A 25,525-nucleotide genomic window follows, 5' to 3' on the forward strand; every position below is an offset into this window, starting at 1 on the left:
GCAGAGGAGGCTGAGGGGAGACTTAATAGAGGTTTATAAAATGATGAAGGGGATAGATAGAGTGAACGTTCAAAGACTATTTCCTCAACTGGATGGAGCTATTACAAGGGGGCATAACTGTAGGGTTCATGGTGGGAGATATAGGAAGGATATCAGAGGTAGGTTCTTTATGCAGAGAGTGGTTGGGATGTGGAATGGACTGCCTGCAGTGATAGTGGAGTCAGACACTTTAGGAACATTTAAGCGGTTATTGGATAGGCACATGGAGCACACCAGGATGATAGGGAGTGGGATAGCTTGATCTTGGTTTCAGATAAAGCTCGGCACAACATCATGGGCCGAAGGGCCTGTTCTGTGCTGTACTGTTCTATGTTCTATCCTTCCGGTAGTGTGGCAACCAGAACTGTCCACAATACTCCAAATGCAGCCTAACCAAAGTCTTTTCCAGCTGCAACATGATTTTCCAATTCCTATACTCAATGCCCTGACCGATGAAGGCCAGCATGCCGTACGCCTTCTTGACCACTTTGTCCACCTGAGTTGCCACCTTCAGGAAACTGTGGATCTGCACGCCTAGATCCCTCTGTATGCGAAATATGTTGGTCAATGAAATCTTTCATGGGTACGTTGCTAAGAGATTATGCAGACAGTTTAAGCTCTAGAATAAAGCAGGGATTGTGTCTCCCCTATTTACAAAGAATCAGCGTCACTCAAGCTTTCCACAAACATATTTTCTGAAATGTGCTCACTGGTTAATACCTCCATCAAAATAGCACAGACAGAAATTCAATCAGAGTCAGAACTGGAAGAGTGCCAATCAAAAAATATCCTCAATACCCATTCCTCAAACCAGGAGCAAGTAATCGGAATCCCGTCAAGACTAGATCATTTATATTCATCTGTGATTTCAGATGAGGTAAATTAAGTCTATCGTGAGAGGAAAGCAGTAAAAGATTTCTCAAATAAAAGCTGCCTTGAACATAAAAGTCTGTTAATTGGTAACTAAATCTGTGTACTTCCCCAAACATAAAAAATGATTCAGATGAATTGCTGTGTGCATAATTCTGCTGTAATTAGTTGTAAAGTGTCGGCCTTTAGTTTCTGCACACTTGGATTCCAAAGCTCAGAGTTCAGGGTAAGAACTGCTGGATGGAAAGCAGGACAACATACAGAGAAAAAAGGAAGGAAACTGACTGGATGGAAAAAGGCAAAACCTCGGTACAGGAGGGTCAAATAAGGAAAAATAGCCAAAGATGGAGCAGCAAGGAGGAATATATTTAAAATAGTGAGGAGGGAAAGAGACAGACGTGGTGATGTAATGGTCATAAACCAACTACCCAGAAAGCCAGCAGAGGCTGGTGGAATTTAAATTATGTTAATAAAAAATCTGCAACTAAATTAAATTGCCCAGTTATGTCCTGTCCACAAAAATCCAGGGTCTTAGCTATGAGGAGAGATTGGGTAGACTGGGGTTGTTCTCCTTGGAAAGACGGAGAATGAGGGGAGATCTAATAGAAGTGTACAAGATTATGAAGGGTATAGATAGGGTGAACAGTGGGAAGCTTTTTCCCAGGTCGGAGGTGACGATCACGAGGGGTCACGGGCTCAAGCTGAGAGGGGCGAAGTATAACTCAGATATCAGAGGGACGTTTTTTTACACAGAGGGTGGTGGGGGCCTGGAATGCACTGCCAAGTAGGGTGGTGGAGGCAGGCACGCTGACATCGTTTAAGACTTACCTGGATAGTCACATGAGCAGCCTGGGAATGGAGGGATACAAACGATTGGTCTAGTTGGACCAAGGAGCGGCACAGGCTTGGAGGGCCGAAGGGCCTGTTTCCTGTGCTGTACTGTTCTTTGTTAATTCTCTTTGTTCCTTGTTAATCCAACACAGCCAATAATCGCCCCATCAGTTTACTATTGATAAAAGTGATGGAAAGGATCAAGCAGCACCTGCTCAGCAATAACCTGCTCAGTGACGCCCAGTTTGGGTTTCGCCAGGGTCACTCAGCTCCTGACCTCATTACAGCCTTGGTTCAAACATGGACAAAAGAGCTGAATTCCAGAGGTGAGGTGAGAGTGACAGCCCTTGACACCAAGGCCGCATTTGACCGAGTGTGGCATCAAGGAGCCCTAGCAAGACTGGATTCGATGGAAATCAGTGGAAAACCCTCCGCTGGTTGGAGTCATACCTAGTCCAAAGGAAGAAGGTTGTGGTGATTGGAGGTCAATCATCTCAGCTCCAGGACATCTCTGCAGGAGTTCCTCAGGGTAGTATCCTCAACCCAATCATCTTCAGCTGCTTCAGCAATAATCCCATCATAAGATCAGAAGTGGGGATGTTCGCTGATGATTACACAATGTTCAGCACCATTCAGATACTGAAGCAGTCCATGCTCAAATGCGACAAGATCTGGACAATATCCAGGCTTGGGCTGACAAGTGGTAAGCAACATTCAGGCCACACAAATGCCAGGCAATGACCATCTCCAATAAGAGATAACCCAACCTCCTGACATTCAATGGCATTACTATCACTGAATTCCCTCACGGTCAACATCCTGGAGGTTGCCATTGACAATAAACTGAACTAGCCATATAACTACTGTGGCTACCACAACAGGCCAAAGACTCAGAATACTGCGACGAGTAACTTACTTCATGACTCCCCAAAGCCTGTTCACCACCTACAAGGAACAGGTCAGGAGAATGATGGAATATTCCCACTTGCCTGGATGAGTGCAACTCCAACACTCAAGAATCTCAACGCCATTCAAAGAACCACAGAAAATTACAGCACAGGAGGCCATTCGTCCCATCTTGTCCATGCCAGCCCGAGGACATGCAGGTGCCCTTTCTAATCCCACCTTCCTGCACCTGCTCAAACTGTAGCTCGCACCACGTAAGGTGTTGATCCAGATACTGTTTATAAAAGAGTTCAGGGTCTCTGCCTCCATCACCAACTTGGACAGTAAATTCCAAACACCCACCATCCTCTGCGTAAAAAAGGGCAAAACGTATCATCTACATATTGAAAATACGCAGAGTTTAGGGATCATTTCATTGAAAACCCGTTTCTCATGGAAACCAACAGAATGTCAGTGACAGCTGGGCCCAATTCTATTCTGCCCAATTCTATTCTGCCCAATCTTATCTCTGATTACATCTACACAGCATAAATTAGTCAAATGTTTGAGTGAGTTGCTCCACTCATCCTGACTAATGAATCTCCACATACATGGTGAAGGATGCTGCATAATATCGTGCTGAGAATTACTCTCACAATCAAGTTAAGATTATCAGTTGGGTTTGCAATGCAATCGTTTATGCTTTCTAGAATTTACATATATTCAGATACAGAGACATGTCCTCTGCAGGCAAAAGGAATATTTGTCCCATTGGTAAGACGGACCATGGGTTCATGAAGGGCAGGTCATGTTTCACTAATTTGGTGGAATTCTTTGAGAACAATACATGTGCAGTGGACAATGGGGAACCTGTGGATGTGGTGTATCTGGATTTCCAGAAGGCATTTGATAAGGTGCCACACCAAAGACTGCTGCATAAGATAAAGGTGCACGGTGTTACAGGTAATGTATTAGCATGGATAGAGGATTGGTTAACTAACAGAAAGCAAAGTGTGGAGGTAAATGGGTGTTTTTCTGGTTGGTGATCAGTGACTAGTGGTGTGCCTCAGGGACCAGTGTTGGGACAGCAATTGTTTATGATTTACATAGATGAATTGGAGTTGGGGACCAAGTGTAGAGTATCAAAATTTGCAGATGACACTAAGATGAGTGGCAGAGCAAATTGTGCAGAGGACGCTGAAAGTCTGCAAAGGGATATAGATAATCTAAGTGAGTGGGCGAGGGTCTGGCAGATGGAGTACAATGTTGGTAAATGTGAGGTCATCCATTTTGGTAGGAATATCAGCAAAATGGACTATTATTTAAATGGCAAAAAATTGCAGCATGCTGCTGAGCAGAGGGACCTGGGTGGCGTTGTGCAAGTATCACAAGAAGTTGGTTTGCAGGTGCAGCGGGTAATTAAGAAAGCAAATGGAATTTTGTCCTTCATTGCTAGAGGGATGGAGTTTAAAAACAGCAAGGTTATGTTGCAGCTGTATGAGGTGCTGGTGAAGCAACACCTGGAGTACTGTGTACGGTTTTGGTCTCCTTACTTGAGAAAGGATATACTGGCAATGGAAGGGATGCAGAAGAGATTCACTAGGTTGATTCCAGAGTTGAGAAGGTTGGCTTATGAGGAGAGACTGAGAAGACTGGGGCTATAATCATTGGAATTCAGAAGAATGAGGGGAGATCTTATAGAAACATATAAGATTATGAAGGGAATAGATAAGATAGAAGCAGGGAAGTTGTGGGGCATGACGTCAAAATAAAGGGGGGCAGATTTAGGACTGAGTTGAGGACGAACCTTTTCACACAAAGGGTTGTGAACCTGTGAAATTCCCTGCCCAGTGAAGCTGTTGAGGCTACCTCATTGAATGTTTTTAAGGATAGATACATTTTTGAACAGTAAAGGAATTAAGAGTTATGGTGAGCGGGCGGGTAAGTGGAGCTGAGTCCACGAAAAGATCAGCCATGATCTTATTGAATGGCGGAACAGGCTCGAGGGGCCAGATGGCCTGCTCCTGCCCATAGTTCTTATATGCTCAGTCAGATATTGCACCTTTTCTGAATAAACAAAAGCATGGTTGGGAGAGGGGGGCGGGTGGGGGGGGGGGGGGGGGGGGGGGGGGAGTGGAATTGCACCCTGGTGCATTCACCATGACAACATTTCAAACAATCAGAGCTGATTTGCCAACTAACTAACACCCATTTTCTCTTGCAGTATAAATTATTGCTCCTTTGAAATTTGACATTCTTTTGATTGTCCTGATGAGTGAAAGACAGAAAGCTTCAACAGCATCTCTCTTTTTTAGACAAGTTAAAAGACCTTTCAGCTAATCAAAGCTCATTCTTCCAGTAAATCGAACATTAGCATCTCGTTGTGTTTCGAATGCCCCTGGCGATTTTTCCTGCATAATTCCATCCAATGGGTTATTTCAAATATTCAAAATTCTGGGAATTCGTTCTCATATTGATTTAAAATTTAATTTTTACTAGTTTAAGTTTCGATCTCATCTTTCCAGTGTTAATTTGCTGTTCTCATTTTATACGATGCAATTAATTTAACATTTGATGAACTTTGTGAGGATTCTTTGGTTAACCCTCTCTGTATCGAATATTGACTTGTTTTCTATTAACTCTCTCTCAGAATTTGGAAATGCAATTGGCATTAAAATGTTCTTGCACTCACCATGACCCCAGCTTTGTTTTAGTTTGAATTAGACACACAAGGAGAGCATTGTGATGTGATTGCCCCTCTATGTATGCTCACAAAGAGTTTCTTAATCATTCTGTCCAATGACTTCTCACAAATGAGTGTTTCTTCTCGAAAGCACATTCTCTGAGATTTCACTGGACTGGCCACTCATTTCTAACTGCAAGTTAAAATAGAGTCACAGGAGGTCAAATGTTAACTCCTTCCCTTCATTCCACTTCCATAGCAACAGATTCCATGACATTTCTCATGACATCACAAGGGTTTCATTCAAAGCTGGATGTTGTTGTGTGGCCTGGAAGCCCCAAATATTTTAGTGAAATCGGGATTGGTCAGAGGTGATTAGAAACATAGAAAAACTACAGCACAATACAGGCCCTTCAGCCCAAAAAGTTGTGCCGAACATGTCCCTACCTTAGCGATTACTAGGCTTACCTATAACCCTCTATCTTACTAAGTTCCGTGTACTTATCTAAAAGTCTCTTAAAAGACCCTATCAAATCCGCCTCCACCATCGTTGCTGGCAGCCCAATCCACGCACCCACCACCCTCTGAGTGAAAAACTTACCCCTGACATCTCCTCTGTACCTACTCCCCAGCACCTTAAACCTGTGTCCTCTTGTGGCAAAAAAGCCTCTGACTATCCACTCGATCAATATCTCTCAACATCTTCTACACCTCTATCAGGTCACCCCTCATCCTTTGTCTCTCCAAGGAGAAAAGGCCGAGCTCACTCAACCTATCCTCATAAGGCATGCCCCCCAACCCAGGCAACATCCTTGTAAATCTCCTCTGCACCCTTTCAATGGCTTCCACATCCTTCCTGTAATGTAAAAAGAGTAGGATCCAAATATCTGCAATTCTTTGTGAAGTTGTTAAGTCTTACCTCTTTGACCAAGTAAATAGTCTCACAACACCAGGTTAAAGTCCTGGTGTTGTGAGACTACTTAATGTGCCTACCCCAGTCCAACGCCGGCAACTCCACATCATGGCTCTTTTCCAAGCTTTTAGTTACCTGTCCTGATATCTCGTTATGCGATTGGCTGTGAGATTCTGTTGGTTTGTAATTGTCTAAAGTTGAAAATTTTATTATTTGATGAATTGAAGTAGTCAGTGAGGATGGTGAATCACTGCAATATCATCATCCGATGCAGTTCACCAACATTTTGCTTGATGTTGTTTTTATGCAAATTCTTATCTTGGTTTATTTGGTATCAATATCCCAGCAATGACACATCCAATCTCACTCACCAAATGAAAGATAGGAAATTTACACTAGCAGCAATATTACCTTTTTGAATCGCTCTGCTCCCAGCACGAGGGAAAGTTCGGAAAGCATTATTAATTTAGTCTGAATAGAAGAATAGAATAGAAGCCCTACAGTACAGAAAGAGGCCATTCGGCCCATCGAGTCTGCACCGACCACAATCCCACTCAGGCCCTACCCCCCTAGCCCTACATATTTTACCCGCTAGTCCCTCTAATCCACGCATCCCAAGACACTAAGGGGCAATTTTTTAGCATGGCCAATCAACCTATCCCGCACATCTTTGGACTGTGGGAGGAAACCGGAGCACCCGGAGGAAACCCACGCAGACACGAGGAGAATGTGCAAACTCCACACAGACAGTGACCCAAGCCGGGAATCGAACCCAGGTCCCTGGAGCTGTGAAGCAGCAGTGCTAACCACTGTGCTACCGTGCCGCCCTTCAGTCATGTGACTTAAATACACAACCCAAAATTTGAAAGGATAAAAACTTTTTTTCTGTTGAATGTTTCTTTCACTGATCAGAGAAACATGAAGCATATTAGTGAAGTCTTACTGATAACACTGTCAGGAATGCGTGTTTGCACATGTCAGCCTTGCTGGAAATAACTGCATTTCATTGTTAAACAGCTTTTAGATGGAAGGAAAAGGCGTTGCCTTGACCTAACTGCTTCACTGATCAGCTACAAGATCACGACACATTCTACCAAATCGCCTGGACATTGATTCAAAAATACTCCAACCATTGCTGAGAACAGGAGCTTGTCACCAGAGCGGAGCGTGAAAGCCACTTGCCTTTAGTGACACAAATTGATAATGAAAGAATAAAGAAAACCCAAATTATTCCCTTCACATCATCACCCTCCCCATTCATCTGAATTTATTTCGAAGTGTAGGTACAACAGTTTCCCATTCCATAAACTCTGCAACATTTCACTTGGTGTCACATGTCACCATGCAGAGCCAAAAGCAACATCCGGTTCTCATTCCCGATTGGCCTTTTATCCAGCCTTCATTTTGGTTTCATTTCAGCAAACTGAAAATGGGATTTTGGGAGGAACGCTGACCATACAGTAAAAGTACGTGTTTCTGAAAAATTAAATGATGTAGTCATCTCTGGAATTCAATAATTGTAAACATTGTTCATCCTGTTTCAACATTTCTCCCCAACTCTCCTAAAGTCAACAACTCTTGGTGTTATTGTGACCCCTCGAATTTCAGACCCAAGAATCATTTGAGCTAAAACAGTGAGATAGTGACCTTAATCTTTGATGGAGAGGTCACTGGCCTGTCCCCCATTATACACACCACATGAACTTACTTTCCAGTGGTCATACAGTGTAACAGATCCATCACCACTCATTCTGTGCCCTGGCCAAATTTGAATTTCATCCTGGTTTCAACCATCATGATCTGCGTGAACATAGTTAATAGGGGCAAGAGTAGGCCATTCAGCCCCTTGGACCTGCCCCACCCTTCAACCAGATCATGACTGATAGTCTTAGAGTTTTACAGCACAGAAAGAGGCCCTTTGGCACATCATGTCTGCGCTGGCCATCATGCACCTGTTCATTCTAATCCCATTTTCCAGCACTTGGTCCACAGCTGTGTATGTTATGGTGTTTCAAGTGTTCATCTAAATGCTTCTTAAATGTTATTGTCTTGAATACAATCAATGACTGAGCTTCCAAAATCCTCGATTTCCAAAGATTCAACACTCTGAGTGTCAACATTCCTCCTCATCTTAGTCCTAAATGGCCTGTCCCTCATTCTGAGACTGCATCCCCCGCCCCCCCCCCCCCCCCCCCAAGCAGGAAAACATCTATATCTGCATCTACCTGTCGAGCCCTGTAAGAAGTTTGTAAATTTCAGTGAGATCACCTCCCATTCTCTAAACTCTAGTGAATACAGGCCCAGTTTCCTCAATCTCTCCTCATAAGACAATCCTGCCATCCCAGGGACAATTTGATGAGCCTTCATTGCGTTCCATGGCAAGAATAGCCTTCCGGAAGTAAAGAGACACACTGCATGTGGTTAATTCTATTGGTTGTCCACAGTTTCTCTGCAAACCATATTGGTGGAAAGTCATCTCGAATAGCAATTGTCTGAGGTGCTCGTCAGACCAAATCCGAGGGCATTGAAAGTAAAAAATAAAACAGAGTAGACTGGGTGGTAAACTCACTCCACTGAAGGGCAATAGTCAACAAATTGTTTTTCAACTTTATCAGTCCTTCTTTCATCATCACCCTTCTTTTCTTCGTTTGCGACATCCTCAGTGACATTCAGTCTTTCGGAGACAAAGGTAACTTTTTTGAAAGGGGTTAATCGGGCAGGACAACTTTCTCCATCCTAATTCCAGCACACAAACTGACATACTTATCAGTCTCAATTTCACAACTTGACATCAAAGGGATTTGAAGTTCTGGATGACTGGTCTAGAGCTATAACCACATCTCTGCAATATTCCTTATCTGTACAGTACACCTTACTCTCAAAGGATACTCTGTATCTAATCTCTATCATCACTTTTACGGTAATGTCAGGTAAGATGCTGCGTAGAATGTATAATGTCATACCTGCACTCACAGGTTGGTATTGGGTATTGGTTGAGGCAGGTTCAATAGCAACATTTCAAAAGCTATTGGATACGTACATGGATGGGAAAGGATTAGAGGGATATGGCCAAATGCAGCCCATCTTTGATCCAATAGCAGTCGAGTTTGGAATTTCTGATGTCCAAGGAATCTGTAATACTTTATTTTTAAGAATGTTTTAGAATGACTTTTCGGACTTTGAATTAATTGTAAAGGGGTCCACTTTCTTGGATAATAAGTAGTACTGGTCAATGTGAACTGGCGACCCTTGACCTGGAAGCAATAGCAACAGGAAGGAAATGAAGATCTTATCTAGATAGCCATTCTTATCTAGACAGCCATATTGTGAAGGACCCTCTTGGGTCTAGTGACCACAATATGGTCGAATTTCTGATTCAGATGGAAGAGGAGAAAGTTTGGTCCCAAACCAGTGTCCTCTGTTTGAACAGAGGGAAATATGATAGGATGAGGGATGAATTGGTTAAGGTAGACTGGGAGAGCAGGCTGGCAGGTAGGATAGCTGAGGAACAGTGGAGGATTTTTAAGGAGATCCTTTTCAGTTCTCAGCAAAAATATATTCCAGCAAAAAACAAGGATTGTAAGAAAAGGGAGAACCGGCCGTGGATAACGAAGGAAATAAAGGAGAGTATTAAAATAAAAACAGCTGCGTACAGAGTGGCCAAAAATAGTGGAGAAACAAGTGATTGGGAAAAATTTAAGAAACAACAAAGAGAGACTAAGAAAGCGATAAAGAAAGGAAGGATAGACTATGAAGCTAGGCTAGCAATTAATATAAAAAATGATAGTAAAAGTTTTTATAAATATATAAAAAGGAATAGAGTGGCTAGAGTGAATGTTGGACCCTTGGAGGACGAGAGGGAAGAGTTAATAGTGGGAAATGAGGATATGGCTGAGTCTTTAAATAAGTTTTTTGTGTCGGTCTTCATGGTGGAGGACACAAATAGTTTGCCAAATATTAACGATAGAGGGTTGGCAGCAGGAGAAATACTTAATACAATTAATGTTACCAGAGAGGCAGTGCTGGGTAGACTAATGGGACTGAAGGTGGACAAGTCCCCGGGTCCGGATGGAATGCATCCCAGGGTATTGAAAGAAATGTCAGAGGTAATAGTGGATGCGTTAGTGATTATTTATCAAAACTCGTTGCATTCTGGGGTAGTGCCGGTTGATTGGAAAACGGCTAATGTTACGCCGCTGTTTAAAAAAGGAAGGAGACAAAAGGCGGGTAACTATAGGCCGGTCAGCTTAACGTCTGTAGTAGGGAAAATGCTGGAATCCATTATTAAAGAGGAGATAGCAGGGCATCTGGATAGAAATGGTTCGATCAATCAGACGCAGCATGGATTCATGAGGGGAAAGTCGTGCTTGACGAACATGTTGGATTTTTATGAAGATGTGACTAGGGCGGTTGATGGAGGAGAACCGGTGGATGCGGTGTTTTTGGATTTCCAAAAGGCGTTTGATAAGGTGCCCCATAAAAGGCTGCTGAAGAAGATTAGGGCACACGGAGTTGGGGGTAGTGTGTTAAAGTGGATTGGGGACTGGCTATCCGACAGGAAGCAAAGAGTCGGAATAAATGGGTGTTTTTCCGGTTGGAGGAAGGTAACTAGTGGCGTGCCGCAGGGATCGGTACTCGGGCCGCAACTATTTACCATTTACATAGATGATCTGGAGGAGGGGACGGAGTGTAGGGTAACGAAGTTTGCAGACAACACAAAGATAAGTGGAAAAGTGAATCGTGTGGAGGACGGAGAAGATCTGCAGAGAGATTTGGACAGGCTGAGTGAGTGGGCGAGGATATGGCAAATGGAGTATAACGTTGAGAAATGCGAGGTTATACACTTTGGAGGAAATAATAACAAATGGGATTACTATCTCAATGGAAACAAATTAAAACATGCTACCGTGCAAAGGGACCTGGGGGTCCTTGTGCATGAGACGCAAAAGCCCAGTCTGCAGGTACAACAGGTGATCAAGAAGGCAAATGGGATGTTGGCCTATATTGCGAGGGGGATAGAATATAAAAGCAGGGATGTCTTGATGCACCTGTACAGGGCATTGGTGAGGCCGCAGCTGGAATACTGTGTGCAGTATTGGTCCCCTTATATGAGGAAGGATATATTGGCATTGGAGGGAGTGCAGAGAAGATTCACCAGGTTGATACCGGAGATGAGGGGTTTGGATTATGAGGAGAGGCGGAGGAGATTGGGTTTGTACTCGTTGGAGTTTAGAAGGATGAGGGGGGATCTTATGGAGACTTATAAGATAATGCGGGGGCTGGATAGGGTGGAGGCGGAGAGATTCTTTCCACTTAGTAAGGAAGTTAAAACTAGAGGACACAGCCTCAAAATAAAGGGGGGTTGGTTTAAGACAGAGTTGAGGAGGAACTTCTTCTCCCAGAGGGTGGTGAATCTCTGGAATTCTCTGCCCACTGAGGTGGTGGAGGCTACCTCGCTGAATATGTTTAAAGCGCGGATGGATGGATTCCTGATCGGTAAAGGAATTAAGGGTTATGGGGATCAGGCGGGTAAGTGGTACTGATCCACGTCAGATCAGCCATGATCTTATTGAATGGCGGGGCAGGCTCGAGGGGCTAGATGGCCTACTCCTGCTCCTATTTCTTATGTTCTTATGTTCTTATATGAACGGAGTGGGAATGGAGGGATACAAAAGAATGGTCTAGTTTGGACCAGGGAGCGGCACGGGCTTGGAGGGCCGAAGGGCCTGTTCCTGTGCTGTATTGTTCTTTGTTCTTTATATGGATCCCATGTGGCCAGAGACAGGAAATTGCATCAGGAGAAGAACAGAGAAGGCACATTTACAAAGTTATGTGTAATACAGTTAAAAGAGACAGCAACCTGAAAACACGGTCGAGGCAGGGATTGTGAATTGGACAAGTCCACTGCAATGCTTCAGTTTTGCCAAAGCCACCCAGACCACAGAGTCATAGAGCAATACAGCACAGAAACAGGCCCTGTGGCCCAACCGGTCCTTGCCAGCCATGGTGCCCTCCCAGCTAGTCCTAATTCCCCGCATTTGGTCCATCTCCCTCTAATCCTTTCCCATCCATGTACTTATCCAAATGCTTTTTAAATGTTGCTATTGAACCTACCTCAACCACTTTCTCTGGCAGCTCATTTCATACACGCACCCTCTGTGTGAAGAAGTTGCCCCTCAAGTTCCTTTTAATTCTTCCCCCTCTCATCTTAAACCTTTGCCCTCGAGTTTTCAATTCCCCTACCCTGGGAAAAAGACTATGTGCGTTCATCCTATCTATGCCCCTCATGATTTTATACGCCCCAATAAGATCACCCCTTATTCTCCTACATTCATTAAATGTTACTTACATGCTGTAGTTTTCTATGAATAAAGCCCTAGTCTGGCCAATCGCTCCCTATAACATTTAATGAGATTTATTAAAAGTGTAAGCTAAAGGGTCTCTGGGGAATCTGTGTTATCAAGACTCGCAAAACTAGCTAAGAAGGTTCTGCAGGAATGTATTGTTTGAGTAAGCAATGTCTCCGAGGAATTCAGAAGGAGCAGAATCACTGCTGCAGGTTACTCAGGAGCCAAATCCATTGAGTGAAAAGAAGTGAGAGATCAGACACGCTGGATGTAAAATGGCTGGGCTTCTATCTGGCAAAGGAAGAAGCTGGAGGCAGTCTGCTTTCAACATAAAGGCACAGACTATTGTTACATTCCACACAGTTCTCCCAGACAGCAGGGAGGGCCAGTGCTTTAGATTTATTTGAGGCAGAGTGAGGCAGATTTCTGTTCAGAAAGGGAGCCGAGGTTTATGGGAGACAGGAAAGTGGAACTGAGACACATCCAGATCATCCATGATTAGATTGAATGACGGAGCAGGGTCGAAGGGCTGAATGGTCATCTCCTGTTCCGATGTCTCCATGTCCCATGTCCTTTACTAGGACAGAGAGAAACAAGCCCTTCTCTAAAGTTTAAATTACTGCTCCCGTGAATTCACATTTATAGCAAGATATGGCAAGGTGTTCTAAACAAGGACAAATTAATAAACGATAAAACAACACTAAATACAACACACTTTCCAAATCCCAGAGCCAATGAAAACACATTTTTAAAAGTGTAAGGGACACTGAGGTGACAGGGTTTGAAGGATGAGGTTGTGAGGGTCAGAATCAACTGACAATGTTCAACTCATTTTGGAGTAAGATTAAAACAGGAAATGAAATATTTTGTCAACGTAAATCCTTCAAACAACACCAACAAAACCGATTCAGTGTGCGTACACTGGCTGCCTTATTTCCAAAATTACAATAGTAGCGACATGGTAAATACAAGTTATTTCATTTTGTTAACTCAGACAATACAGATGAACTCAGCTGGCTGGATGGCTGGTTTGTGATGCAGAGCAACGCCAACAATGTGGGTTCAATTCCTGTCCCAGTTATTCATGAAGGCCCCGCCTTCTCAACCTTGCCCCTCACCTGAAGTGTGGTGACCCTCAGATTAAATCACCACCAGCCTACGGTCACCTGGGATCATGGCGACTTTACCTTTACAAATGAGAACTAAATAATCCAGGATCAAGGATTGACGTAGACAAGGGCCACACTGTTTATAATATTCAAACCACAGGGTTCATGTAACTGCGCATCGTCCACACACACTGTCCCCAACCACAGGTTCATGTAACTGCACATCGTCCACACACACTGTCCCCAACCACAGGTTCATGTAACTGTGCACTGTCCACACACTGTCCCCAACCACAGGTTCATGTAACTGTGCACTGTCCACACACTGTCCCCAAACACAGGGTTCATGTAACTGCACATCGTCCACACACTGTCCCCAAACACAGGGTTCATGTAACTGCACATCGTCCACACACTGTCCCCAAACACAGGGTTCATGTAACTGCACATCGTCCACACACTGTCCCCAAACACAGGGTTCATGTAACTGCACATCGTCCACACACACTGTCCCCAAACACAGGGTTCATGTAACTGCACATCGTCCACACACTGTCCCCAAACACAGGGTTCATGTAACTGCACATCGTCCACACACTGTCCCCAAACACAGGGTTCATGTAACTGCACATCGTCCACACACTGTCCCCAAACACAGGGTTCATGTAACTGCACATCGTCCACACACTGTCCCCAAACACAGGGTTCATGTAACTGCACATCGTCCACACACTGTCCCCAAACACAGGGTTCATGTAACTGCACATCGTCCACACACACTGTCCCCAAACACAGGGTTCATGTAACTGCGCACTGTCCACACACTGTCCCCAAACACAGGGTTCATGTAACTGCACATCGTCCACACACACTGTCCCCAAACACAGGGTTCATGTAACTGCACATCGTCCACACACACTGTCCCCAAACACAGGGTTCATGTAACTGCGCACTGTCCACACACTGTCCCCAAACACAGGGTTCATGTAACTGCACATCGTCCACACACTGTCCCCAAACACAGGGTTCATGTAACTGCACATCGTCCACACACACTGTCCCCAAACACAGGGTTCATGTAACTGCGCACTGTCCACACACTGTCCCCAAACACAGGGTTCATGTAACTGCACATCGTCCACACACTGTCCCCAAACACAGGGTTCATGTAACTGCACATCGTCCACACACTGTCCCCAAACACAGGGTTCATGTAACTGCACATCGTCCACACACACTGTCCCCAAACACAGGGTTCATGTAACTGCACATCGTCCACACACACTGTCCCCAAACACAGGGTTCATGTAACTGTGCACTGTCCACACACTGTCCCCAACCACAGGTTCATGTAACTGTGCACTGTCCACACACTGTCCCCAACCACAGGTTCATGTAACTGTGCACTGTCCACACACTGTCCCCAAACACAGGGTTCATGTAACTGCACATCGTCCACACACACTGTCCCCAAACACAGGGTTCATGTAACTGCGCACTGTCCACACACACTGTCCCCAAACACAGGGTTCATGTAACTGCACATCGTCCACACACTGTCCCCAAACACAGGTTCATGTAACTGTGCACTGTCCACACACTGTCCCCAAACACAGGGTTCATGTAACTGCACATCGTCCACACACACTGTCCCCAAACACAGGTTCATGTAACTGTGCACTGTCCACACACTGTCCCCAAACACAGGGTTCATGTAACTGCACATCGTCCACACACACTGTCCCCAAACACAGGGTTCATGTAACTGCACATCGTCCACACACACTGTCCCCAAACACAGGGTTCATGTAACTGCGCACTGTCCACACACACTGTCCCCAAACACAGGTTCATGTAACTGTGCACTGTCCACACACTGTCCCCAAACACAGGTTCATGTAACTGTGCACTGTCCACACACTGTCCCCAAACACAGGTTCATGTAACTGTGCACTGTCCACACACTGTCCCCAAACACAGGGTTCATGTAACTGTGCACTGTCCACACACTGTCCCCAAACACAGGGTTCATGTAACTGCACATCGTCCACACACTGTCACCAAACACAGGGTTCATGTAACTGCACATCGTCCACACACACTGTCCCCAAACACAGGGTTCATGTAACTGCGCACTGTCCACACACTGTCCCCAAACACAGGGTTCATGTAACTGCACATCGTCCACACACTGTCCCCAAACACAGGGTTCATGTAACTGCACATCGTCCACACACACTGTCCCCAAACACAGGGTTCATGTAACTGCGCACTGTCCACACACTGTCCCCAAACACAGGGTTCATGTAACTGCACATCGTCCACACACTGTCCCCAAACACAGGGTTCATGTAACTGCACATCGTCCACACACTGTCCCCAAACACAGGGTTCATGTAACTGCACATCGTCCACACACACTGTCCCCAAACACAGGGTTCATGTAACTGCACATCGTCCACACACACTGTCCCCAAACACAGGGTTCATGTAACTGTGCACTGTCCACACACTGTCCCCAACCACAGGTTCATGTAACTGTGCACTGTCCACACACTGTCCCCAACCACAGGTTCATGTAACTGTGCACTGTCCACACACTGTCCCCAAACACAGGGTTCATGTAACTGCACATCGTCCACACACACTGTCCCCAAACACAGGGTTCATGTAACTGCGCACTGTCCACACACACTGTCCCCAAACACAGGGTTCATGTAACTGCACATCGTCCACACACTGTCCCCAAACACAGGTTCATGTAACTGTGCACTGTCCACACACTGTCCCCAAACACAGGGTTCATGTAACTGCACATCGTCCACACACACTGTCCCCAAACACAGGTTCATGTAACTGTGCACTGTCCACACACTGTCCCCAAACACAGGGTTCATGTAACTGCACATCGTCCACACACACTGTCCCCAAACACAGGGTTCATGTAACTGCACATCGTCCACACACTGTCCCCAAACACAGGGTTCATGTAACTGCGCACTGTCCACACACACTGTCCCCAAACACAGGTTCATGTAACTGTGCACTGTCCACACACTGTCCCCAAACACAGGTTCATGTAACTGTGCACTGTCCACACACTGTCCCCAAACACAGGGTTCATGTAACTGTGCACTGTCCACACACTGTCCCCAAACACAGGGTTCATGTAACTGCACATCGTCCACACACTGTCCCCAAACACAGGGTTCATGTAACTGCACATCGTCCACACACACTGTCCCCAAACACAGGGTTCATGTAACTGCGCACTGTCCACACACTGTCCCCAAACACAGGGTTCATGTAACTGCACATCGTCCACACACTGTCCCCAAACACAGGGTTCATGTAACTGCACATCGTCCACACACACTGTCCCCAAACACAGGGTTCATGTAACTGCGCACTGTCCACACACTGTCCCCAAACACAGGGTTCATGTAACTGCACATCGTCCACACACACTGTCCCCAAACACAGGGTTCATGTAACTGCGCACTGTCCACACACTGTCCCCAAACACAGGGTTCATGTAACTGCACATCGTCCACACACACTGTCCCCAAACACAGGGTTCATGTAACTGCGCACTGTCCACACACTGTCCCCAAACACAGGGTTCATGTAACTGCACATCGTCCACACACACTGTCCCCAAACACAGGGTTCATGTAACTGCGCACTGTCCACACACTGTCCCCAAACACAGGGTTCATGTAACTGCACATCGTCCACACACACTGTCCCCAAACACAGGGTTCATGTAACTGCGCACTGTCCACACACTGTCCCCAAACACAGGGTTCATGTAACTGCACATCGTCCACACACACTGTCCCCAAACACAGGGTTCATGTAACTGCGCACTGTCCACACACTGTCCCCAAACACAGGGTTCATGTAACTGCACATCGTCCACACACACTGTCCCCAAACACAGGGTTCATGTAACTGCGCACTGTCCACACACTGTCCCCAAACACAGGGTTCATGTAACTGCACATCGTCCACACACACTGTCCCCAAACACAGGGTTCATGTAACTGCGCACTGCCCACACACTGTCCCCAAACACAGGGTTCATGTAACTGCACATCGTCCACACACACTGTCCCCAAACACAGGGTCCATGTAACTGTGCACTGTCCACACACTGTCCCCAACCACAGGTTCATGTAACTGTGCACTGTCCACACACTGTCCCCAAACACAGGGTTCATGTAACTGCACATCATCCACACACTGTCCCCAAACACAGGGTTCATGTAACTGCACATCGTCCACACACTGTCCCCAAACACAGGGTTCATGTAACTGCACATCGTCCACACACTGTCCCCAAACACAGGGTTCATGTAACTGCACATCGTCCACACACTGTCCCCAACCACAGGTTCATGTAACTGCGCACTGTCCAAACACTGTCCCCAAACACAGAGTTCAAAATGACTTGATATAATTCATAACAGCTGCCCGCAAGCCATCAGCACCAAGATCAAAAAGTGCTTATCGGGGCAACTGTTAATAACTGCCAGAAATGCATGAAAATTCGATTGGCCCCTTCCATCTCTCCTTGATATTTTACTCAGTTTCTAGTTTAAATAATCTGCACAACAAATGCTTAAAAATTGATAAAATGTTCATTTGTTAAATATCCATTTGGCTACCTAAACAGGATTTTTGCAGAGCTATTTTCTCTTTCAATTTGTTTTCTTAAGTCTACTCCATTCTTGATAATCCAATGTCAAAGTGAATTGTGTTCTTGGGATGGTTCCCATTTCGCTCAGTGTCTAAGGCTGGATCGTGGGCCGAAGGGCCTGTTCCTGTGCTGTACTGTTCTACATTCTATGGATTCATGTGTTCTCTTGAGGGTTCAATCTGTACAAATCCATGGCAAATGTAAGTCAGACATTGTTTGAAGTTTTTCCTGTTCAGTCTTTCTAACGCCTGTGTCCATACATGTTTCACACATGGCATTAATGCAGCTTTCGCTCACAATGCTGTCTGCTTGACTCTGTTGCAACGGCTGATTCCTGTATTTCATAAAACTCAGTACAGATTGACACACTAAACAAAAGAGGAACAACAAAAGGCTGCTTCACAGCCCAAATGCATCTCATCATTTTTTTTAGTCCTACCAGACTCATACACAGAAACATAATAAAAACAGAAAGCTGTTCCTGTTTTACTTCTCTCCTGAAGGTGCTGTCTCAGCTTGGCTTGTATCTCCACAACAACTTGCATTTAGATCAAACTATTAACAGTAAAACATCTTGAAGGAAGAAGCCAAATGATCATTTCAAAGCAGTGAAGCCTTGTAGCTGAGACTCAGCAGCTATTTAACCGGGGGGGGGGGGGGGGGGGATATCACAGATGATGCTGTTTCTGTTCTCACTCAACATCCAGAATGTTTCCACTGACAGTGATCACTGAGTAGAAACCCTACACAAGAACACAATGGTGCAGTGGTATTGTCACTGGGCTAGTAATCCTGGGACCCAGGGCAAAGCTCTGGGAACTTGGTTTTGAATCCCACCATGGCAGATGGTGAAATTTGAAGTAAATAACAGCCCGACATTCATGATGACAGTGAAACCATTATTAATTGTTGTGGAAACCCATCTGGTTCACTAGTGAGCTCAGATTGCCCTTACCTGGTCTGCTCACATGTGACTGCAAGCACACAGCAATGTGCCTGGCTGTTGAATGTCCTCAGGGATGGACCAGCCAACAAACACATTTAAAAATCATTTATCTGCCCGAACTTGGGCACTGTAGCAATACGTCCTGCACTACCGGGGGTTAACGAATGCAATACAGCCGAGAGATCTAAACTGTATCCGACCTACTGCACTGCACTATACCTTTACTCAGAACACTATAGAGCAACCTACATGCACAGTATTGTCCAGTGCAGTGATGCTACTCACTGTCAGTGTGATATTCTAACCAGTGGCGAGGAATGTGCCCTCACACTCAGACAGCTTCTGGGTCAAGGAGCCCAGGCTTGGAGGGCCGAAGGGCCTGTTCCTGTGCTGTAATTTTCTTTGTTCTTTGTTTTTCTTTGGAAGAAAGGAGACAGAGTGAAGAAGGAGGAAGAATGAAGTAACTCTCTCTCTCTGCTCCCAGAATAAGACTGGCATGAACCCTGGCACCATCCCTTGCTGCTCTCTGCCTGGGAAAAGCTGCAGCCCCATCAGAACATTCGCAGCAAACTCACCAACTGTCCCAGAAATGCAAATCACCTGTTCCACCTGAAACTGACCCAAAGGCCACTTATTGGTGGCCGGGGAGCAAACAGTCACCAATCATCTCAACCCCTGCTTAAAAACTGAAGCAAAGTTCCGAGATAGAGAAAGGAACCGAGAACTTTCCAATAACTGTGTAACCTGCCCCTGTAGACAGTACAGTTTCTCAGAGTGGCTGCAACTGGATCAGATATTAGTCATGATGTGGAAATGCCGGCGTTGGACTGGGGTAAACACAGTAAGGAGTCTAACAACACCAGGTTAAACACCAGGTTAGACTCCTTACTCAGATATTAGTGACAGATTCAGTCAATAGCGCTGCCTTTCTCCAACACAGCAATGGGCAAAGATTAAAGATGTTAGAGTTAGGAAAACATTGCGGTACCTTCAGTAGCTGCAAAACTGGAACTCCGATTGCGGGAGCTGGGACTCTGAGTCTGTGTCTCTCGCTGTCTCTGGGTCTGTATTTCTCTGCTTTGGGCAGTAGTGGGAGGAGACTTTCCGAGAGGAGGAGCAAACACTAACAGAGGACACGCCTAACATTGCAGAATTCCAACAAACCCCCTCTGGAACCAGGGAGCCACACTCCGGATTCCTGATTGCTTTTTAGCAATGCGGGCAGCAGTGCAAATTCATGATCTTTGCCTCACTCCAAGCTGTACCTCCATTCCCCAGAATCAAACAATTCTGGGCTCAGTTCCCACTGCAGGAGCAGAAGTAGGCCATTCAGCCCATCGAGTCTACTCTGCCATTCAGTGAGGTTATGAGTGATCTGATGTAATAATCCTCAACTTCACTTTCCCGTCTTATCCCATAACTGGTAGCAAGGTGGCACAGTGGTTAGCATTGATGCCTCACAGCGCCAGGGACCCGAGTTCAATTCCAGCTTCGGGTCACTGTCTGTGTGGAGTCTGCATGTTCTCTCCGTGTCTGCATGGGTTTCCTCTGGGTGCTTCGGGTTCCTCCCAGAGACCAAAGGTTGACTGGCCAAGCTAAATCGTCCCATAGTGACAGAGGGATGAGCAGCGTAAATATGTAGGGTAATGGGGAAAAGGCCGAGGTGGGATTGTTGTTCGGCAGGGTAGTACAGTGGTTAGCAGTGCTGCTTCACAGCTCCAGGGACCTGGGTTCAAATCCCGGCTCGAGTCACTGTCTGCGCGGAGTTTGCACATTCTCCCTGTGTCTGCGTGGGATTCCTCCGGGTGCTCCAGTTTCCTCCCACAGTCCAAAGATGTGCGGGCTAGGTTGATTGGCCATTCTAAATTAGAAACATAGAAAAACTACAGCACAAACAGGCCCTTCGGCCCCACAAGTTGTGCTGAACACATCACTACCTTCTAGACCTACCTATAACCCTCCATCCTATTACGCTCCATGTACTCATCCAGGAGTCTCTTAAAAGACCCTATTGAGTTTGCCTCCACCACCACTGACGGCAGCCGATTCCACTCGCCCACCACCCTCTGTGTGAAAAACTTCCCCCTAACATCTCCCCTGTACCTACCCCCCCCCAGCACCTTAAACCTGTGTCCTCTCGTAGCAGACATTTCCACCCTGGGAAAAAGCCTCCGAGAGTCCACCCGATCTATGCCTCTCAACATCTTATACACCTCTATTAGGTCTCCTCTCATCCTTCGTCTCTCCAAGGAGAAAAGACCGAGCTCCCTCAGCCTATCCTCATAAGGCATGCCACTCAATCCAGGCAACATCCTTGTTCTGTGCTGTACTGTTCTATGTTCTATGTAAATCTCCTCTGCACCTTTCAATCCTTTCCACATCTTTCCTATAGTGAGGCGACCAGAACTGAGCACAGTACTCCAAGTGGGGTCTGACGAGGGTCTTATATAGCTGCATCATTATCCCCGGACTCCTAAACTCAATCCCTCGATTGATAAAGGCCAGCACACCATACGCCTTCTTAACCACCTCCTCCACCTGCGGGGCTGATTTTAGAGTCCTATGGACCCGGACCCCAAGGTCCTTCTGATCCTCTACCGTACTAAGAGTCTTTCCCTTATATTGTACTCCTTCATCCCATTTGACCTACCAAAATGGACCACGATGCATTTATCTGGGTTGAAGTCCATCTGCCACTTCTCCGCCCAGTCTTGCATCCTATCTATGTCCCTCTGTAAGTTCTGACATCCCTCCAGACTATCCACAACCCCACCAACCTTCGTGTCGTCGGCAAACTTACCAACCCATCCCTCCGCTTCCTCATCCAGGTCATTTATGAAAATGACAAACAGCAAGGGTCCCAGAACAGATCCCTGGGGCACACCACTGGTGATCGACCTCCATTTAGGAAAAGACCCATCTATACCCACTCTCTGCCTCCTTTGGGCAAGCCAGTTCTGGATCCACCGGGCAGCAGCCCCTTGGATCCCATGCCCTCTCACTTTTTCTCGAAGCCTTACATGGGGGACCTTATCGAACGCCTTGCTAAAATCCATATAAACCACATCTGCCGCCTTCCCTTCGTCAATGTGTTTAGTCACATTTTCGAAGAACTCCACCAGGCTCGTAAGGCACGATCTGCCCTTGACAAAGCCATGCTGAGTATTCTTGAGCATACTAAACCTCTCTAAATGCTCATATATCCTGTCCCTCAGGATCGTCTCCATCAGTTTACCAACCACTGAGGTTAGACTCATCGGTCGGTAATTACCTGGGCTATCCCTAGTCCCCTTCTTGAAAATAGGAACCACATCCGTAATCCTCCAATCCTCCGGCACCTCTCCTGTCTCCATCGACGACACAAAGATCATCGCCAGAGGCTCTGCAATCTCTTCCCTCCCCTCCCACAGTAACCTGGGGTACATCCCATCCGGACCCGGTGACTTATTTATCTTGATGCCATTCAAAGATTCCAGCACAACCTCTTTCTTAAAGTCCACATATTCAATCCTTTCAGTCCACCGCACGCCCGCAGTACATCCACCCAGGTCCTTGACCCTTAGCATCCCAGGATGCGTAGGCTAGAGGGATTAGGGGATAACTATGTAGGGATATGGGGATAGGGTCTGGGTGGGATTGTGGTTGGTGCAGACTCAATGGGCCGAATGGCCTCTTTCAGCACTGTAGGATTCTATGATTAATGAGGTAGCTTCGACTGCTTCACTGGGCAGGGAATTCCACAGATTCACAACCCTTTGTGTGAAGAAGTTCCTCCTCAACTCAGTCCTAAATTTGCTCCCCCTTATTTTGAGGCTATGCCCCCTAGTTCTAGTTTCACCCGCCAGTGGAAACAGCTTCCTTGCTTCTATCTTATCTATTCCCTTCATAATCTTATATGTTTCTATCAGATCCCCCCTCATTTTTCTGAATTCCAATAAGTATAGCCCCAGTCTGTTCAGTCTCTCCTCATAAACCAACCCCCTCAACTCCGGAATCAACCTAGTGAATCTTCTCTGCACCCCCTCCAGTGCCAGTATATCCTTTCTCAAGTAAGGAGACCAAAACTGTACACAGTACTCCAGGTGTGGCCTCACCAGCACCTTATACAGCTGCAACATAATCTCGCTGTTTTTAAACTCCATCCCTCTAGCAATGAAGGACAAAATTCCATTTGCCTTCTAAATTACCTGCTGCACCTGCAAACCAACTCCTTGAGATTCCTGCACAAGGACACCCAGGTCCCTCTGCACAGCAGCATGCTGCAATTTTTTGCCATTTAAATAATAGTCCATTTTGCTGTTATTCCTACCAAAATGGATGACATCATATTTACCAACATTGTACTCCATCTGCCAGACCCTCGCCCACTCACTTAGATTATCTATATCCTTTTGCAGACTTTCAGCGTCCTCTGCACACTTTGCTCTTCCACCCATGTTAGTGTCATCTGCGAATTTTGACACATGACACTTGGTCCCCGACTCCAAATCATTTATGTAAATCGTAAACAATTGCGGTCCCAACACTGATCCCTGAGGTACACCACTAGTCACTGATCGCCAACCAGAAAGACACCCATTTACCCCCACTCTTTGCTTTCTCCTAGTTAACCAATCCTTTATCCATGCTAATACATTACCCGTAACACTGTGCACCTTTATCTTATGCAGCAGTCTTTGGTGCGGCACCTTGTCAAATGCCTTCTGGAAATCCAGACACACCACATCCACAGGTTCCCCATTGTCCATGGCACATGTAATGTTCTCAAAGAATTCCACCAAATTAGTGAAACATGACCTGCCCTTTAAGAACCCATGCTGCGTCTTACCAATGGGACAACTTATATCCAGATGTCTCGCTATTTCTTCCTTGATGATAGATTCAAGCATTTTCCCTACTACAGAAGTTAAGCTAACCAGCCTATAGTTACCCGCCTTTTGTCTATCTCCTTTTTTAAACAGTGGCATCACATTTGCTGTTTTCCAATCTGCGGGAACCACCCCAGAGTCCAGCGAATTTTGGAAAATTACCACTAGTGCATTTGCTATTTCTCCCGCCATCTCTTTTAGTTCCCTGGGATGCATTCCATCAGGACCAGGAGACTTGTCTACCTTTAGCCCCATTAACTTGCCCAACACTACCTCTTTTGTGATAATGATAGTTTCTAGGTTCTCACCTGCCATAGCCTTCCTGTCATCAATTTTTGGCATGTTATTTGTGTCTTCCACTGTGAAGACCGACACAAAATACCTGTTCAATGCCTCAGCCATTTTCTCATTTCCAGTTATTACATCCCCCTTCTCATCCTCTAAAGGACCAATGTTTACTTTTGCCACTCTTTTTCGTTTTATATATTTGTAGAAACTTTTGCTATCTGTTTTTATATTCTGAGCTAGTTTACTCTCATAATCCATCTTACTTTTCTTTATAGCTTTTTTCGTGGAGGCTTCGGAGAAGGCACAGAAAAGATTTACCAGGATGTTGCCTGGTATGGAGGGCATTAGCTATGAGGAAAGGTTGGAGAAACTTGGTTTGTTCTCACTGGAACGACAGAGGTTGAGGGGCGACCTGATAGAAGTTTACAAGATTATGAGGGGCATGGACAGAGTGGATAGTCAGAAGCTTTTTCCCAAGGTGGCAGAGTCAATTACTAGGGGGCACAGGTTTAAGGTGCGAGGGGCAAGGTTTAAATGAGATGTATGAGGCAGATTTTGTACACAGAGAGTAGTGGGTGCCTGGAACTCGCTGCCGGGGGAGGTAGTGGAAGCAGATTTTGAATAAACTGAAGGTCGATAAGTCCCCTGGGCCTGATGAAATGTATCCTAGGATTCTTTGGGAGGCGAGGGATGAGATTGCAGAGCCTTTGGCTTTGATCTTTGGGTCCTCACTGTCCACGGGGATGGTGCCAGAGGACTGGAGAGTGGCAAATGTTGTTCCCCTGTTTAAGAAAGGGAATAGAAATGACCCTGGTAATTATAGACCGGTTAGTCTGACTTCGGTGGTTGGTAAATTGATGGAAAAGGTCCTTAGGGATGGGATTTACGACCATTTAGAAAGATGCGGATTAATCCGGGATAGTCAGCACGGATTTGTGAAGGGCAAATCGTGCCTCACAAATTTGATAGAATTTTTTGAGGAGGTAACTAGGTGTGTTGATGAAGGTAGGGCGGTTGATGTCATATACATGGATTTTAGTAAGG

The 25,525-nt window shown here is 45.8% G+C and overlaps 1 protein-coding gene across 4 annotated transcripts in view; it reads right to left on the minus strand.

Moving 5' to 3' along the window:
* Positions 1 to 20,398, minus strand: part of arap3 (ArfGAP with RhoGAP domain, ankyrin repeat and PH domain 3) — a 482,966-nt gene extending 462,568 nt beyond the window's left edge. For all 4 annotated transcript variants that reach the window (XM_078231730.1, XM_078231729.1, XM_078231727.1 and 1 more), the window contains exon 1: positions 20,314 to 20,398. The gene's annotated coding sequence lies outside the window, so the exon portion shown is untranslated. The remainder of the gene's footprint in view (positions 1 to 20,313) is intronic.
* Positions 20,399 to 25,525: the final 5,127 nt, after the last annotated feature.

Source organism: Mustelus asterias, chromosome 16, assembly GCF_964213995.1.
Source record: "Mustelus asterias chromosome 16, sMusAst1.hap1.1, whole genome shotgun sequence".
Taxonomy (NCBI): Eukaryota; Metazoa; Chordata; class Chondrichthyes; order Carcharhiniformes; family Triakidae; genus Mustelus; species Mustelus asterias.